Here is a 5113-nt window from a genome sequence, read left to right on the forward strand (position 1 = left end):
CCCCCCCCCTCCATCATCCCCCCTCTCATCCCCTTCCCCCCTACTCTCCTGTAGGGTGAGATACCCTATTTAGTGTGTATGTCATTCCCTCCCTAAGCCAAATTCAATGAGAATAAGGTTGACTCATTCCCTTTTGCCTTCCTGTTTTTCCCCTCCATTGTAACCATTTTCTCTTGCCTCTTCTATATGAGATAATTTACACCATTCTGTCTCTCCCCATCTCCTCTCATTATATTCCTCTCTCACCTCTTAATATCACCTTTTAAGTATCATCCCTTCCTATTAAATTGGTCCTGTGACCTCTATCTATGTATACCTGTACACATATATATACACACATTCACATATGTATTCATACACCCATATACCCTCCTTTATACATATATGTATATATATACCTGTACACATATATACACACACATACATATATATGTACATATATATACACATATTGTACATATATATACACACACACATTTCTATTCCCTTCAACTATTCTCATACTGAGAAAAGTTTCATCAGTTACAATTATCATTTTTCCTTGTAGGGATATAAATAGTTCAATTTTGATAAGTTCCTTATGATTTCTTTTCCCTGTTTACCTTCTCATGCTTCTCTTGCTTCTTGTATCTCAATGTCAAATTTTCTATTCAACTCTGGTTTTTTCACCAAGAATGCTTGAAAGTCCTCTATTCCACTGAATGGCTATATTTTCCCCTGAAATATGATACTCAGTTTTGCTGGGTAGGTGATTCTTGATTTTAATCCCAGCTCCTTTGATCTCTGGAATATCATATTCCAAGCCCTTCAATCCCTCAGTGTGGAAGCTGCCAGATCCTGTGTTATCCTGATTGTGTTTCCACAATATTCAAATTGTTTCTTCCTGGCTGCTTGTAATATTTTCTCCTTGATCTGGGAATTCTAGAACCTGGCTATAATATTCCTAGGAGTTTTCTTTCTAGGATCTTTTTCAGGAGATGATTGGTGGATTCTTTCAACCTCTTATTTGCCATCTAGTTCTAAAACATCAGGGCAATTTTCCTTGAGAATTTCTAGAAGGATGATTTCTAGGTTCTTTTTTTGATCATGGCTTTTAGGTAGTCCAATAATTTTTAAATGATCTCTCCTGGATCTATTTTCCAGGTCAGTGGTTTTTCCAATGAGATCTTTCACATTGCCTTCTATTTTTTCATTTGTTTGGATCTGTTTAATAGTATCTTGATTTTTTCATAAAGTCACTAGCTTCCATTTGCTCCAATCTAATTCTGAAGGAATTATTCTCTTCAGTGAGCTTTTGAGATTCTTTTTCCATCTGGCAAATTTGACTTTTTAAGGCATTCTTCTCCTCATTGCTTTTTTGATCCTCTTTTGCCATTTGAGTTAGTCTGTTTTTTAAGGTTTTATTTTCTTCAGCCAGGTTGTTGACTCTCATTTCATAATTTTCTTGCATTGTTCTCATTTCTCTTCCCAATTTTTCCTCCACTTCTCTTATTTGGTTTTCAAAATCCTTTTTAAGCTCCTCTATGGCCTGTAACCCGCTCATGTTTTTCTTGGAAGCTTTTGCTGCAGGAGTTCTAACTTCACTGTCTTCCTCCTGTTCCATGCTTTGATCCTTTTTTGTCCCCAAAATAGGAGTCTAATGTTGGATTGCTTTGCTTGGTTTGCTTCCTTTGCCTGGTCATGTTGCCACTCAATTACTTGACTTTTGGGCATTTTGCCACAGTAGGACTCTGCCACCAGACAGGGGAGCTTTTTACCAAATGCTGGGGTTTTCTCAGCTGCCGAAGGTATTAGTTGGGTGCCCTCTCTGAAGCCTCCACAAGCTCTGGCAAGCTGGTCACACACCCCAGGACCTCCACCCTAGACCACAATCCAGATCCAAGCAGGTTAAAGCAAGAGCAATTACCCCTCAGACTGGTCTCTTGGTCCCCCTACAGTCTGCAGGCCAGGAGCTAAGGCTGCCACATGGTGGTAGCTGCATGGCTGCTGTGCCTCAGAGGCTTATCCCTCCAGGGGATAAAGGCCGACTCCAAAACTACTGGATCCCAAAGTCCACACTGCACTGACCTCTCACTTTGTCCTTAGCATGTATGTGTTGATAATTCTGTAAACCACCACAGCTGCTGGTGATCTGAAGTCCCTCCAGCCGGCAGCTGGTCAGGCTGAAACCTTGGGCTCTCTCAGGGCTGGGGTTGGCTCCCAGAGCACTATGCTGGCAGCTTCCTGCTGGCCTACTGGGCTGACCTCAGGGAGAGGTGTAATGCCAAGCAATGGCAACTTCCCAAGGTTCAAAATACCAGCATAGGTGCTCTCCATTTTATTCAGTGACAAATTAAGAACAGAGAAAATCAAAATATAGCATAATTAAAAATACAGCATTCACCAAGTGTAATTCAATAATATCCAAGTACTACTCCACCCCTAGGCAGTACATTCATCTAATCAATCACAAAGCCCCTCTTCTCAAATGTAGATTAGTTTCCAATCATAAGCAAAGTACATTCATTTGGTCAATCACAGAGTACAAAAAAAAAGTCAAAAGTTTCCCACTCTTGGATCACAACTGAATAGGCCATCTACCCCAGAGTTACAACAAGCTTAAGCACAGCATTTAATACCCAAAGAGAGGTCTTTTCTTCATCTTGACCCAAGGCAAGTTTTCAGCAATGTTTGTTCCTGGGGAGACAAAGTTTAGCAAGGCCACAAGATACATTGCCAGTCTCTTCATTAATTCATTCTCTGTCTGCAGAACAGTCCTAGGACCCCTGAAAACATTAGCAAAACCCTCTCCCAGGATTTCTGTAAACATACAACAAGAAAATCCTTCTTCAGGGTTTCTAAGCCAACAGCAAGGTTCCAGGACCTCTGCAACAACAGCACTGGCCTTCATCAGTGGGTGCAATTCACTCTCTGTCTGAAGAATAGTCTCAGGGTCCCTGAACCAACAGCAAGGTTCCAGGACCTTTGCAACAACAGGACTGTCCTTCACCAGTGGATGAATCTGGCAAAACAACATCAAAACAGACAGACAAAGTACCAGCATCACAGCCATGTCTCCTCGGTCCTTGGCAGCTCTGGGTAGCAGCTCTAAAAAGTCCTGGGAAGTTCGAACTGGCCCTCAGCAATCCTCTCCACCTCTCTGCCTCCATGATGCTGCTTCCAAAAGTTCTTCTGCCTTTCTAAATTCATGTCACCAGTTCCTCCCAGTTCAGCCCTCTCTTTTCATGTCAACAAGTTCATCCCACAAGTGGGATTCACAAGTTCTGGGTTTTAACACTCAACCAAGCTAATACAGGGGATCTTTAAATTCCATTACAATTACAGGAGGTTAGCTTCTCTATGTCATTATGTGGGTTCTGTAGCTCCAAAGTTTCTTCAGAGTCACCTTTTACATGAATTGGAGGAGATGGAAGCCAGAGCCCAGGAGAAGTCCTGTTTCTACTCCGCCATCTTGACTCCACCCTCCAAGAATGGGATTTTGATATGATCAAGGGTGGGAAATAGTGGAAAGTAATGTGTAGATAACAGACCATGAAGGCCTGGGTTACATTAAGGGTAACAAAAACTTAGGCATGGAGACTAGGAAAGGCTTATAGCCTCAGGTGAATGCCAGATCAAGTGGGGAAATTCAAGATGGGGTTTTCCAGGACTTGTACCCCATCAACCACAGAGATAAGAATATGCCCTGGTACATAACTAGTAGTAACAGGTGCAGTTGTAGAGAGGGAGGCTTCATGTAAAGAAAAAACATCCTATTAGATGTGCCTGAAAGTGGAATGGCGTGCCTTGCCAGCAAAGAGGTCCCTGAGCCTCCTTGGAGGTAAGTGATTCCTAATCTGTGGCAATCTGTGTTCTAAGCCCTTCTCTACTATGACATTCTATGCTCTAACATTAGTCTATAGTCTAAGGTCTCTCTCAGCTCTCAATGAAGATAATAACCCAGATCTCCCGGGTCATCACCAGTTGTCTTGACTTTTGTCTTGCCACTGGACTCCCTTGGCTCTGGAGGAGTGAGGCCAATGGCTTGGTGCAGCTCTGCCTCACATCCAACTCAGACACAAGTCAAGACATCACCCTGTGGTGGCATCGGTCCTCTTTGAGAATGAAGGATGAACCACAACAGCAAACCCAGCTCCCTATCATCAACCCTACTCTTGGATGTCATGTAGGCATCTCATACTCTACGTCACCAAAATAGACCTCATTATCTTTCCTTCCAAAATCTCCCCTCCTACTTACTATCGAGAAACCCCACCATTCTCCCAGCCCTCAGGTACCCATCCCTGGGATCATTGTCATCTCCTTATTCTCACTCACCCAACACAATCACTTGCTAAGTTCTGTCACTTCTGCCCCCACAAATTCTCTAGTCAGCCACCATGCTCATTCAGATCCTCATCCCTTCTGGCCTGGGCCCCAAAAGCCTTCTGATTGGCCTCCCTGCCTTGTCTCTTTTCTCTGTGATCATTCTTCCACACAGCTACCAAACCAATTTTCCCTGCTCAAGCAGCTTCAATGGCTCCCTCTTACCTTGAGTAGCTGGGAATTTGGTGTAAGGAGAGGATAGAGAAAGTCTTCCTGCAAAAGTTGGTGCTAGAGCTGAGTGTAGAAGAGAGTCTTCCAAGTGGAAGAGGGAGAAAGGATCAGACAAAATCTCTTGTGTTTGTCCTCAAAGACACCACACCACCCTTCCTGTCCTATTACACGGTCCTCCAAACTGACTTTATTACTCTTCATCATTTCTATCTCCTGCCTTTTTATTTTTATCGACTCTGCCTATGCCTGTAATGCACTCTCTCCCTTCACCATGGGCTCTTATCTCCCTTCCAGGCTCAGCTAGAACAGCAGCATGGCAGCTTTCTTGATGCTCTCCTCTCCTTGATTCCCCAATGGCTAGAATGTAACTTTCCTGAGAGCAGAGACTGGCGCTATTGTATCCATAGTGCCTTAGGGCAGTGGTTGGCACACAGAAAGTGATAATAAATGTTTGTGGCCTTGTTGATGGATGTTTGGACTAAGGCCCCTCCCAAATCTGACATTCCATATTCTAAGGCCCCTCCCAGCCCTGACACTCCCTGTTTTAAGGCCCCTCCCAGCCCTGACACTCCCTGTT

General features: G+C 43.5%; 2 protein-coding genes across 5 annotated transcripts in view; both read left to right on the plus strand.

Moving 5' to 3' along the window:
• LOC138161923 (carcinoembryonic antigen-related cell adhesion molecule 1-like) overlaps positions 1 to 5113 on the plus strand; it is a 332874-nt gene that overhangs the window by 139171 nt on the left and 188590 nt on the right. The gene's annotated exons all lie outside the window — the stretch shown is intronic.
• The window catches only part of LOC138161930 (carcinoembryonic antigen-related cell adhesion molecule 3-like), a 29703-nt gene that overhangs the window by 18808 nt on the left and 5782 nt on the right, over positions 1 to 5113 (plus strand). The gene's annotated exons all lie outside the window — the stretch shown is intronic.

The sequence above is a fragment of the Petaurus breviceps genome, unplaced genomic scaffold (genome assembly GCF_028583685.1).
Source record: "Petaurus breviceps papuanus isolate PSGF00001 unplaced genomic scaffold, PetGlider_PUasm1.0 185, whole genome shotgun sequence".
NCBI classification, from domain to species: domain Eukaryota; kingdom Metazoa; phylum Chordata; class Mammalia; order Diprotodontia; family Petauridae; genus Petaurus; species Petaurus breviceps.